Raw genomic sequence first — 14,549 nt, 5'->3', positions numbered from 1 at the left:
GAGGGCAGATGAGAAGTCTCAAAATTCTGAAAGCCATTTATCAAAGCTTACCACCACCACCACGCACTCATTGAGACCAGATATTAGATGTGCACAGTGGCACACACCAACCCAGGAGACTGAGGCAGGAGGATGGCAAATTTGAGGCCAGCCTCAGCAACTTAGTGAGGCTCTACACACTTAACAAGTCCCTGTCTCAAAATTTAAAAAATAATAGTAATAGGACTGAGGTTGTGGCTCAGTGGTAGAGTGCTTGCCTCGAATGTGTGAGACACTGGTTCAATTCTTAGCACCACATATAAAGAAATGAATAAAATAAAGGTTCATCAACAACTAAAAATATATTTAAAAAATAACAATAATAATGGCTGGGAATGTAGCTCAGTGATAAAGCACCCCTGGGTTCAATCCCTGGTACCAAAAATAAATAAACAAATAAACCAGGTATGGAGTTCAAAAGCACTCTCTACCCTCAGCATAAGCAGACTTTTTCTTTTGGCAGCAACCATGAAAAGTTTCCAGATTCAAAAATTGGGCCAAGTTGCTGGTCAAAGTCATTTAAGTGACCACACATTATAGTCCTGCCTGGAAATTTAGGGACCAGGAAGTGATGGGGTTGCAGTTGCTTTGTGCCTGTTTCTTGCTCTGACCATCCATCACTCATTGTTGTTTGTGCAACTGGTCAATGGGCTGCTTGTCTTTGGTCAGCTCAGGCTGTGTGGGTAGCAGTGTGGTCAGCTGGGCTGGGAGCCAGGCCACCTGGGTTCTGGTCCCAGCTCAGCCAGCCCCTAATCCATTAAGTGACTCCCTTCCCATTCCTATGTGTCTTTCTCTCCCTAGAAACTAGAGGCCTCTTCTCTAGTGGTGTCCAGTCCTTTAGGCTGTCACTGTATAGATGTTTAGAAGCAGCTGTCTGATATAAATGTCACAGCAGCCCCAACACAGATGATTATTTTTGCTGCCAGGTGGAAGTATAATAGTACAGAAAAAAAAAAAAGCAGCAGAGAAAATCCTACCAGTATACACATTGTGTACTCTCAACTGCTATTAGGTTCAGAGTTCTTTTCACCATAATGACCTGTCTTTGTTTACTCATCTTAGCAATTCTTTTTTTTTTTTTGGAGGGGGCAGTAACTGGGGATTGAACTACTCAGAGGTACTAGGCCACTGAGCCATATCCCCAGTCCTGTTTTGTATTTCCTTTAGAGACAGAGTCTCACTGAGTTGCTTAGTGCCTCGCTGTTGCTAAGGCTGGCTTTGAACTCATGATCCTCCTGCCTCAGCCTCCTGAGCCACTGGGATTACTAAGGGCTGTTTCAAGGAGCTCCCTGAGCTTTTACTTCACTTTAAGCAACAGCAGAAAACCACAGCCTTGAATTTCACCAGAGGAACTAAAAAGAGAAATATATTAATACTGGGACTAATGGATAGAGTAGGGGGAAATGTTCAGAGAAAGCTATGTTGCTGCTGTCCAGGGAGAAGAAAAAGAGAGAAAAATTATGTGCATTTATAAGTTTTTGTGGTGGGGGGAAAAAAACCCAAACCAAAATAACTTCCTTTCCACCACCACCACTATAATTTAGACCAGTGGTTCTGAGGAGTTTTTAAAACTATGTACTATACATACCTAGAAACCTCAGACTAACTCAGAATTCTTTGGATTGAAGATCATGCATTGAGAGTGTGTGTGTGTATATATATATATATTTTTTTTTTTTTTTTTTCAATTCAAGACTTTTTTAAAGGTAAACGCCTTCCTGTCCTTTGACCCAGTAATTTTACTCATAGGTATTTACTCACTGGAAATGAAAATATAAATCCATGAAAATTTGTACATGAATATTCATTACCGCATTTGTAATAATCCCAAACTAGAAATATCTCAAAGGAATGGAAACCTATATTGATCATACCGTGAAATACATTTTTAAAAAATAAACAATCTTTAAACACAACAATTTGGATATATCTCAAAATCATTTGTTGAGGGCTGGGGTTATAGCTCAGTAGTAGAGCATTTGCCTAGCATGCATGAGGCCCAGGTTTAAACCCAGCACTAAGAAAAATTTTAAAAAGCATTTGTTCAGAGGGGAAAAAACTTATATGAAATTCAAAAACAGGCAAAAATAATCTTGATGATAGAAAGCAGCCATTTTTACCCATGGGAGGGGTGAAGGTTGAATGATTGAATAGAAAGGGATATGAGGGAACTTTCTGGGTTGGTAGAAATGTTCTATATATATTGCTAAGGGTGGCTGTTGAACATGTATGTCAGATTACACACTTAAGAATGGTATATGTTGGGCTGGGGTTGTGGCTCAGTGGTAGAGTGCTTGCCTGGCATGTGTGGGGCCCTGGGTTCAATCCTCAGCACCACATAAAAATAAAATAAAGGTATTGGGTCCACCTACGACTAAAACAAAATTTAAAAAAAAAAAAAAAAGAATGGTATATGTCAAAACCAACTTTAAGTGGATCAAGGACCTAGGCATTAGACCAGAGAACCTACACTTACTAGAAGGAAAAGTAGAGCCAACTCTCCAACACGTCGGTTTAGGAGCCAAATTCCTCAACAAGACTCCTTCACCACCAGTACCTCAGATAAGGCATTAATTTTTAGGATATACAGAGATATACAGAGAACTCAAAAAACTTACCACCAGAAAAAAATAAATAACCCGATCAATAATGGGCAAAGGAACTGAACAAACACTTCACAGAAGAAGAAATACAAAAGGTAAAAAAAAATACATGAAAAAGTGTTCAACATTTCTAGCAGTTAGAGAAATGCAAATTAAAATTACACTGAGATTCCACCATTTCACTCCAGTCAGAATGGCAATTATAAAAAATACAAGTAACAATAAATGTTAGCGAGGAGAGAAAGGCACTCTCTTACAATGTTGGCAGAACGGCAAATTGTTGCAACCACTCTGGAAAGCAGTATGGAGATTACTTAGAAAACTTGGAAAGGAACCACCATTTGACCCAGTCATCCCACTCCTCGGTATATACCCAAATGACTTAAAAACAGCATACTACAGTGATGCAGTCACATTCATGTTTATAGTAGCTCAACTCACAAGAGCCAAGTTATGGGAACAACGTAGGTATCCTTCAACAGATGACTGGATAAAGAAAATGTGGTGGGGCTGGGGAGATAGCTCAGCTGGTAGAGTACTTGCCTTGCAAGCACAAGGCCCTGGGTTCGATCCCCAGCACCCAAAAAAAAAAAAATTGTGGTATAGATACACAATGAATATTACTCAGTCATAAAGAAGAATGAAATGGCATTTGCCAGTACATGAATGGAACTGGAGAATATCATACTAAGTGAAATAAACCAACCCCTAAAAAGCAAAGGCAGAATGTTCTGATTTGCCAATGATAATCCAAAACAAGGGAAGTTGGGGAAGGGAATAATAGAAATTCACTGGATTAGACAAAGGGAAACGAAGGGAAGGGAGGGGGAAGGGAAGAGGAAAGAATTAATTCTACCCTTGTATTTGTATACACTATCAGAGCAACTCCACACCATGTACAACTACAAGAGTGGGATCCTAAATAGAATAAGTTAAACTCTATGTATGTATAATCTGCCAAAATACATTCTACTGTCATAACTAAACAGAATAAAAAAAGAATGGTGCATGTAAATTTTACCTCAATTCAAAAAATAGAAAAAAAAGATTCAGTAGTCCTTAACCAGCTTATAAGTTTATATTAATTTTTGGATCATCCACTTATTTGCTTAACCCATTAGATTCCAAAGCTGCAAATGGTAAGTTCACAATTTCATATACAGTAACTAGCATGGTATCTTGGCTTATGTGGTCATTTGTTAAATAGCTATTGAATGAATTAGTTAATTTATAGCTAGTTGGTAGTTAAGAACCATTGCATTGGTAGCTTATTATCTCACATCCAGATTCTTACAAAAGTATAATTGGAGCTGGGCATGGTGGCTCACACCTTTTAATTCCAGCAGCTTGGGAGGCTAAGGCAGGAGGATGGCAAGTTCAAAGCCAGTCTCAGCAATTTAGTGAGATCCTAAGCAATTTTTGTGAGAGTCTGTCTCAAAATAAAAAATATATATTAAAAATATATATAAAATAAAAATATATATGTATATTTGGGCCTTTCTATTCCCAGGCCCTCTGTCTGCTGCTCATCATTGCTAGATCATGCTTCCTAAAATATTTCATTGATCTTTTCTCTCTTTTTCAAAGCTCTCACAGACATATTGGTTACTTGGCCAAATCCATACCCCCCTTTTCTTCTTTGATTTATAGAAACTTGATTATGTTCAAATAGCCATTCTCTGTGAGACTGAGTTTCAGGGAAGATTGGTCCAGTGGTGGAAGATTGGTCTGGGGCAGGGAGGGCTGAATGAGAGAGAGATGGGTGAAACACTGCTGTATGGCAAGGTTCCATTCTCCTTGCCAGTGCTCAGTTTAGGCAGGTAATAGAGTTCTGACCAGTATGAGATTCGAGGAGATCAGATGGAGGTTTTTGGGAAAGATTTCTTTATTCTTACAAAGGGACAGAAAAAATATATTCTTCTCTTCCGCTAATGAATGTTTACTTGGAATTATTGTACTGGTCATAAAACTAGATAATACACAGGATGGCAGAGCAAAAAGATTCAAAGAATCTAGATCTTTGGTGAATGGTTGAATTAACCAACCTTGGAGTGGTCATACTTGAAATTCTTAACATAAGCAATAATACATTTTTAAGTAATTTTGAATGAATTTTCTATTACTTATAGCCAAAAACATCTCAACTAATAAAATGTCATCAATAATCCTCTGTAACTATAGGAAAAAGTCAAAATTCCTTAGCTTGCTTGTAAGATCCTATACTTGCTGATTCAAGCTGATCCTAACTCTAGAATATAATAACTTATTAATTTCCATCTACATTCGTGTTCTTCTTCCTTTACCACAAGTGGTGTGCTGGTAACTATTTACAACCAGTTCTGCAGTAGGGGTAAGGAGGAGCTTTGAATTGTTGAAAGGAATTGGAGATACAGTGAAATACAACTTGAGCTCATTTCAGCATACCTGTGTTACTATCCAACTTTCTTCCCATCTCCAAGTTTTCTCCCTAGATAGAGTTCAAGGCCCAACCTATATCACTTCCTTTTAAAAGATTTCCTATAAATTCCTAAACTATAAATATCTTTACCCATCAGCTGGAATTTGACAATTGCCTTAAATTGTTAATTTTCACAGGTATTTGTTCATAAGTCAACTAATCAATTAATTCAAAAAAAGAGAAATAATAAAACTACTAAAAGAGAAGAGTTCAGTGACACTCAATTACCTTCCTGTATGTCCTAAGTCTTCCTAGGATTAGGCATTAGGGGAACTCCTAAGAAGAAAATCCCTGCCTGTAGGCCATGTGAGCCCTCAAGATTGCTGGAGGTACTTTATTATAAATAGGACTTATCCGCTCCCAATGATTGCAAGTGCCAGTCCCTGGGAGAGATGTTAGAACACTAACTAAAGGTCTCTTAGCAAGATTGAGTATGTTCCTGTTCTGGTCCTGTCACATCTCCTGAGGATGTCAGAATGGGCTTTTAAGGTCATCAGAGGTCAACAGGTAGGTAAAGAAGAGAAGCCAGTTCCTTAGGCTGTGAGAGGAACAAGTACTATTTTACCTGATTGGAATGCCAGCCAGGTGGGTCAGCTTCATCTCCACCTCCCAGGTGTCACACCCACAAGCTTGGAGGAAACAAATAATTAAGTCTGCCAACACATTGGTTATGGCAATGAGGAGAGGTCCAGGAATGAAATGACTAAGTCCCTTAGCCCCCTGACTAGGTCAGCATTGGGAGGCAAGCCAAACTGAAGCTACTACAAACTGCAGAGCATTGGGAGGTGGAGGGGATAGAAGATGTGAGACTGCATCAAGATCTGATTATTGCTTCAGGGCATTTACTAAAATCTTCTTGTTAACTACACCCACCCCCTTTATATATGACTAATGGCCCACCTTGACTTCTATAGAATCTACACACTAAGAATGTTTTCCTAAATTATAAATATATGCTTCTTTTCCTGCTTGAGAGAGTTTAAAGGTTGAGTGACTATATCTATCTGGCATCTACTAGAATCTCTCAGTGATGTACTCCCTGACTGTTGCTTTCCAGATTAATGAACTGAAACATTATTGCTATTCCATGAAGCTTGTGGCCTGTGGACCAGCCTGCAGAGCACAGCTACAGCTCATAGAGAAGCAAATGGAAGTCAGTGTCTTCAACTGGAAATATATACCTGGACTTGAAAAGTGTCACTATTTTTAAGTAACCTTTCTTATTTAAGAAGAGCTAAAATCCTGAAGTCAGAAAATATTAGTGGAATAAGAAGATGAAGAACTAAGGAAGTATCCATGGACAGGTAAAGTACTCTAGGAGTACCCAGGGAAAAGTGTAAGAAAAGTTTTAAAGAAAGTACTGACCATGGTATGAGAAAGGAAGGAAAATGAGGATCTGAATAATGAGAATTGGTAGAAGAAGGAGGTCCCAAGTACCAATCAGGAGGTGCTGGCTGTGTAACACTTTTAAATGGGTTAGCTGCTCCCCAAGTAGTGCCCTGTCTCTTCTTCCCTGGACCACAGTTCACACGCAAGTGGAAGCTCCACCATTACCTGCCAGTAAATGATGCTGAATCAAGCACCAAACTGCTTGCCTCCTTATGTAGACCCTCTACATGAGCACCAAGGGCTCAACAAAAATGGGAATTGATACAATATATGAATTCTGCTGATATTTTTAAGTAACCACTATTAGAACTTGACAAAGGCGATGCCATTTTGAAACATATCCTCCATCTTAGAACAAAAGTCACCTCAAGATCACTCTAACTCAGCCTGATCTAAACCTCAGACAATACTCCATCATCATGAAAAGAAACCCCAAACACTCCAACATAAGAAAGGAAAGGCCCTGCGTTCAATCCCCAGCACCGCAAAAAAAAAAAAAAAAGGAAAATTGTTATCAGGACTGAAATCCTGAAAACACCTAGTTCCTTGTGAAGGTGACACCATAAGAACCCTTCCCTAACAACCCTGGAGCAACAGTCTAACTCTCCCCTCCCTCATTTCCCCTATATCTACCCCAGATGGTAAGCAGAAGATGGGTCTCAGTCTCCACTGGGCCCCTCTTTGCAGGTTTGTCCTGAATAAACCTGTGTTACTGTTAAGCCTCCTCTATTTCTTCCCCTAGCTTCTTTCCTTACACCCACTATGTACAAAGACAGACGAAGATGCAATCATTGCCAGTAACTTGCATGAGAAAATGTTGGAAGTCCAACTCCTTCTCAGCTTAACATGCCTTTCATCTTATGGGGGTGGGGGCAGGGGGGTGTCAGGGAGAAGGTATGGAAGGTGGTATAGATTATACAGGGACAATGTGACCTTAGATTACAGGTATTATTCTTGAAATAAACTAAAAGGACAACTACTCTTGCTGCCCATAGAATTATTATCTTTGATTTCCTGCTTTCTTTGAGACATTCCATTTCATCTTTAGTTTCCTCCTTCCCTCTTTCTCTATATGGATAGTATTTGCAGGCCTTTATGACACAAACAGCTTCTATCACTCAGCAAGAAAATATAGTGGTTACTCTTAAGTGAAGCACAACCAAGGGAGTTAATTGATGTTGCTCTGATCCATTCCTATGGGATGCCCCAATATTAGACATACACACAACTACAGTGAGGAAAAACTATACACAGTGTTCCTACTTAAACTTTAAATTAGTTTTATTTGTTTGTTTTAATGTCTGAATTCATTGTCAATACCTCTACATTGAATCGCATCAATTCCTTTCTTAAGTCTCACTGCTGCAGTTCTTGCTCATTACCTCTGACCTAAACCATTGTAAAAATTATAATTGATCTGTTGACTCTCATCTCTCTTCTCCCACCTACTCTTGATGTCTTGTGGAAAATTAAGATCTGGTCACATCATTCCCCTGTTTAAAAGTCTTCAATTTTCCTTAAAGAAGAATGTATCTACTGCCATTAACAAAAAAATAATAATATTATCATTATTATTGTTGTTGGTATTACCCATCCCTGAGGGACTATAAGAATTCAAAGAGGGCTGGGGTCGTGGCTCAGTGGTAGAGTGCTTGCCTAGCACGTATGAGGCACTGGGTTCAATTCTCAACACCACATAAAAAAATAAAGATATCATGTGCATGTACAACTAAAAATATTTTCAAAAAAAGAATTCAGAGAGCTCATAGGTTGTTTTGGAATCATTGTATAACTGAGAAAATATTATTAAATAAAAACCAACTGCTGCCACTGACCCTTGAGGGAGATGACATAATCCATTTAGCAAAGAAATTATTCTTCACACTGACTTCTTCCCCTAACAGAACTGGAAGAACAGAATGGCGGCTGTTGCAAGTCTCTCTTCATTCTTCTAAGTCTCAGATGGGAACTGGAAGGAATATTCCTTTAACTAACAAGACATATTAAAGAGTCCTTGGTGGGCTGGGGATATAGCTCAGTTGGTAGAGTGTTTGCCTTGCAAGCACAAGGCCCTGGGTTCATAATCCCCAGCACTGAAAAAAAAAACAAAAAACAAAACAAAACAAATTTTAAAAGGGGAGACGCATGGAAGGATACTGGAAAAATCAGGAGTCTTTAAAAGAAGAGAAGGAACCAAGCAATATGGCAATGTAAGACCTTGCCATTGCCCCCAAATCTTCAGCAGAGCCTAACATATATACACAAATGTTCTATGTGAGTGGTGGGGTTTTTTTGGTGCAAAAGAAGCAATTGTTTCACATCTTAGTGCTATGTGGTGCAAAACAGCAACAGCTAGTCAGTGACAGTGCAACGAGTCATCCATTGAGCTAATCAGTCAGAGAAAACATAAGACAGGCCCTCCAAAATCCCTGGAGAGATTAGGAGGATCCTAGCGAAAGGGAGAAATGGGCTTAAGGCAAATTCATTTCAATCTCGAAGCACTGAGTACCTTCACAGGAATGGGTTACAATTTCATAAGAGATTAAATATTTTCCCTTTCACTCACTTTCCCTGGAATATCCCTGGCGCCCTGTGTGGCTCCCATTGCCCACCATATGAGTAGAAAATAAGGACTTTGGTAGTGATGATGTTGACATTCTTCCATTTTCCTTTCATGTGAAGTAGTCTACTCAGAGGCCTGGTCCATCATGGAGTTTCTGTCTCTCTCAAGCTGTGGTCAGCAAGCAATTTTGCTCATTTTTAATATAAATGTTTGCTCCTTGGAGTCATCTCCCCTCTCTATCCAAGGTGTAGAATCTGGGTAAACCCAGTATCTAAGGCCTTTTTCTTAGTAAAAAAGAAAATCTGTCTCTTCCCCAGATTTATTGCCGCCCTTATTGCTGTTTCTTCTCTGACAGGTCTCCTGTGGGTAAACTTTGCTAATAGGAGAGGGCCCAGATAATTAGTAGAGGGAATTGGAATCAAAGAGAGAAATAGTGGAAGACACCATCCTACTGTCCTATTTAGTAAAACCAGTATCTGAGGAGAACAATAGGCACTCTCCTTGTGGCCTGAGGGAAAAATAGTAGACAAGAGGCAAAAAACAAGGACAGAGAGGGGATTAGTAGTAGAGTAGGAATAACAAAGGGTGATTCCCCAGTGAAAAATCAGCACTACCCTTGGGTCCTTGGGTCCTTACCACTGCCCAAAGTCCTGAATTTGAAAAGGCCCCATTCTGTCCTTCCTCAGGCCACATCCCTCCTTATTGAATAATGAATCTATAGAACCAGGACACATGAACTTTTAGAGTTCAAGATTCCTTCCAAGATCACTCTATGGTGCCCAGGAATTTGGAGTTTCCAGCTCAAATGGCCTGAGCCCCTTTCAGAGCCTGTGTAGGCCACTTCCCTATGCCCAGATTCTCAAAGGTAAACACAACCACTAATGGGCTGGCTCTTCCCAAACAATGGTGTGGATCCTTATCCTCAGGGGGCTTTATCTGGCCCCAATCTGATCCCTACTGGGGCAGCCCCTCTCACCTCTTCTCCTCAGTTTGGCCTCAGTCTCCCTCCCCCCATTTTCATTACAACATGAAAAGATTTTCTGTTATTTGGTTGTGTGATTTTTGTTGTTTTTCTTTTTAATAGCAAATGGAGCCAGGAGCCATGGTGCATGCCTGTAATCCCAGTAACTGGAGACTGAGCCAGGAAGATCTCAACTCTGAGGCCAGCCTCAGCAATTTATCGAGGCCCTAAGCAATTTAGCCAGACCCCGACTCAAAATTAAAAGGGCTGAGGATATAGCTCAGCAGTAAGGCACCCCTGGGTTCAATCCCTGGTGCCAAAACTTAAAACTAAAATAAAATAACAAATGAGCTGCTTATTTATATTCCTTTATTTAAAACAAAAACAGGCAAAAATCAGCTAACGACTATTTTTTAAAATGACTCATATTTTAGAAGGAAACACATTCCGTTTTGCTATAGCAAATAGTGTATTGTTAAGGCTTTTGCTGTCTGGTTTTTTTCCTAGTGGGAGTGAGGAGGAAGGTAAGCCCAGGTGGGCAGTGACCTACAAATGGAATTCAATACCTCCCACAGCAGGTGGGAGTTGTAACAGTGATCTACTTTATGCTTTGAACGTAGTCCTTGCTGCTCTGCCACTGGGAGTTATTTTTTAAAGGGACATGTTTCTTTCTCTTCTCTCCCTGCTCCTCCCTAATCTCTCCCCCTTCATAATCTCAGGGGAAACAGGATTACCTTTCTTCCCCATCCTAAACAGAGTATCTGCCCTTGAGCACACACCCAGCAGAACAAAGTAATTCAGACATTGGGGATGGTTCCAGGAGATCTCGGAAATGACTACCTCCAAATTAACAAGTGAATTACAACTGAGGACAGAAAACTTGGAATGTAGTGTTCCTTGGAATCACTTCTTTAAACCCCTGCTGTTCCCCAGGATGGATGGAATCACAGCCTCTGGGACAGGAGTCCCCTATGCTTCTCCTTTGCTAGCAAAGCAATAAAACTTTTTCCTTTTTCTCAAAACCATGTCCTTGCTATTGGATGAGCACCTGGGACAAGGACCAAGCTTTCAATAATGGAGGGAATGAAGCCAGAGGGTGTGTATAAAACTACATTGGGGGAGGTGTGGCGTGGGTTAAACATTAATCTGGAGAAGCAAAATCTTGTAATCTCATCAAGTCTAAGGGTCAAATTCAGAGCCAAAAATAGGATATGAAGTCAGAAATCAGGAACTCAGTAAACTCAAGTCCTATGGTAAAAGCAGGTGAGATGAGAGCCCAGTGCTAAGGAGTGAAGTAGGTGGAGTCCTGATGCTTCCTATTATGGGATGAGCAAACTCCAAATAAACCAGGGTCAGATTTAGTGAGAGAAGACACAGCAACACCAGCACAGTAGAATCAGCTTCTGGTGCTCAACGAATACGCTTCACATGATGAAAACAATTTCTTCATTAGTCAACAATTTTTATGGAGAATATATAAGATTTATTGAAATATGCATGTGGTTCAAAAATTCAGCAGCTTTCCTAAAGAAAGGCAGAAGAAAGAAAAAGGTGTGGACATTTAAAATGCACTAAAATTACAGACTCAGTGGTTGCTTTAGACTTTTTCTTGCCGCCAAATACATTATCTAATTCAGTCATTTAGAAACAAACTTTTTCTTATTCTAAAACAAATGAAAATCTAGTCTCTCTCTCTCTCTCTTTCTTAATTGTTCTTCTCAGTCTGAGTTTGGAACTCATAATAGAAGTAATGAGTCAGGGTTAGTTCCGCAGTCTTCACCTGTGACAAATACTGTGACATTTGCCTCGAGGGTTGAGGAGGCTGAACTGGCTGGGAAAACATGGAAGAGAGCCATGTGCACAGGTACTCACGTGGGCAGGGCACAACATACTTCATAGGCTTCAGTTTGTGGCACCCAGCCCCAGCCACAGTGTATCACCTGGAAGCTCACTGGAAATGCAGACAATAGACTTGTGGGCACAGACACCACAAGTTATACAATAACATCTTATCACCATTTCTCTAAAACAGTCTTCTTAAAACCACTAACTACAGATGGGAGTCTATCCTCTGGGAAAGTGGTTGGAAGTCATTCTCTATTTACCTTCAGTGTCATTCAATTCTTTAGTATCCCACCGGATGCATCTTATGTACAATGCTATATATATTTTTGGGGCGCTTGGTACCAGGGATTGAACCCAGGGGTGCTTAGCCACTGAGTCACATCCCCAGTCCTTTTTTTAGTATTTTATTTTGAGATAGGATCTCAATAAATTGCTTAGGGCCTTACTAATTTGCTGAGGCTGGCTTTGAACTTGTGACCCCTCCCGCCTTACCCCCCACAAGCTGCAGGGTTTACAGGTGTGCACCACTGAGCCCAGTCAATGATATGTATATTTAAGAACCTAAGAGGGAAAAAAAAAATCTCAAAGTGCCTTGTTACCAAGGAATCCCTGAGATTTTCTGGGGTTTTGTTTGTTTGTTTTTTATTTTATTTTATTTTATTTTAATTTTTGCAGATTGCATTTTGATTCATTGTACACAAATGGGGTACATCATTTCATTTCTATGGTTGTGCATGTTTTGTTTTTCTTGAGGGGTTTGTTTTGTGTTTTGGAGGGCATCAAAGTCCTGCACTCAAGTGATCCTCAAGAGCTCAGGAAGCCTCTTTATTCAGCAGCAGCAACTGGAGAAAACAACATTAGCATCCATCAAGATATTATTATTTGCCACCATTGAGTAAAAACTTTATTACAGTTAAGTAATAGCTGGAAGTGGATATTTGGGTACTTTCAGACAAGAAATTCCTCTTACTTAGTATATATGTTTTGAAAGCAGAATCAGGAAGAACTAACCTCAAATGCACTAAGGCAAAAGTGTGGAATCTTAATCCCTAGAACACTCAAAACCACTGTTATCAAAAACATGAACGATCCCAAGCACTGGTGAGGATGTGGAGAAAAAGTAAACCTAGTCCACTATAGGGAATGTAAATTAGTACAATCAACTTTGAAAAATAATATGCAGGTTTCTCAAAAAACCAAAAGTAGAATTATCATATAATCAGCAATCCCACTACTGAATATATATCCAAAAGAAATTAAATTAGTATATCAAAGAGATATCTGAGCTCCCATGTTTATTTTAGCACTATTCATAATAGCCAAGATATGGAAGTAGTGTCCATTAGTGAATGAGTGGATTTTTTAAAAATATGGTGTTCTATACGAACTTCTTTCCTTCCTTCCTTCCTTCCTTTCTCTCACAGTGCTGGGTTAGAGTGGAGGGCCTCACACATGTTAGGTGACTGCTTCACACTGATCTATACCCTTAGCCCTATACAGTCTTTTAAACAAAGAAATTCTGTCATTTGTAACAACATCGATAAACCTGGAGGACATCATGCTAAGTTAAATAAGTCAGGCACAGAAAAATAAACACTGTATGATCTTACTCATATGCAGAATCTAAAAAAGTCAAATTCATAAAAACAGAAAGAATAGAGGAGGTATTGGTCAAAGGGTACAAAGTTTCAGTTAGACAAGAGGAATATATTTTAGAGAACTCATGCACAGTATGGTGACCATAGTTAATAATAATGCAGTACATATTTCAAAATTGCTAAAAGTATAAATATTACACATTCTCACCACAAAAACCATACATACAATTATTTGCGAATTTTAAAAAATTTAGTGAGATAGTAACCTGACACAGTGACATCAATACTTCCTCCTATACACGAGTGAGTGATGACAATTTAACTACTTTATCTGAGAGCAATCATATTTCCTTCCTCATTTTGATATATCAGATAGTGGTCAGGAACATAAAAGACAATTATTTCTAGTGGCGCACCACTACTTGGCATATTAACAGAAACACTTTATAAGCACATAAGTCAATGGAATAAGTATTTCATTTCACAAGTTAAATCTAGTCCCTGCTTAACTTTCTAAGGGATTATGATCTATTTTAGATTATAAACTATAAGACTATTCAAGTAGAAACATTTACATTTTTGTTTGTAAGAATTGGACCAGGGCAAAAAATGCCAAGGTAAGAGTTTTTCCAGCAGGAGTGTGTCCCTGATTATTGCCTCTATACTCTGGAGAATAAAGGATCTCACAGGCTTATGAGGTACAATATCTTAAATCGGAAGAGAACAATAAAGAGGATAAGGGATTTAAGCACAAGGTGATAAAGCCTAGGAACAGATGGCATGATGAAGAAAGCTAAAAGAGGGTAAAAGATACTAATCTGTGCACTACCTTTAGTGTTCTTCTCAAAAACTAAAGAAATTGGCTGGGGAGATAGCTCAGTTGGTAGAGTGCTTGCCTCGTAAGCACAAGGCCCTGGGTTCGATCCCCAGCACCAAAAAAAAAAAAAAAACTAAAGAAATTATTATTAATCTTTTAGGAGTTTACCCTAAGATACAAAGACAAATAGAGATAGTTGAGAATGGATGCCTCAATATATAAAAATAATATCAGCTACCATTTTAGAGTATGCTGTATGTTAGACCTATGTAAAAT

This window comes from Sciurus carolinensis, chromosome 1 (genome assembly GCF_902686445.1).
Source record: "Sciurus carolinensis chromosome 1, mSciCar1.2, whole genome shotgun sequence".
Lineage (NCBI taxonomy): Eukaryota > Metazoa > Chordata > Mammalia > Rodentia > Sciuridae > Sciurus > Sciurus carolinensis.
Note: the sequence above shows the minus strand (reverse complement) of the source record.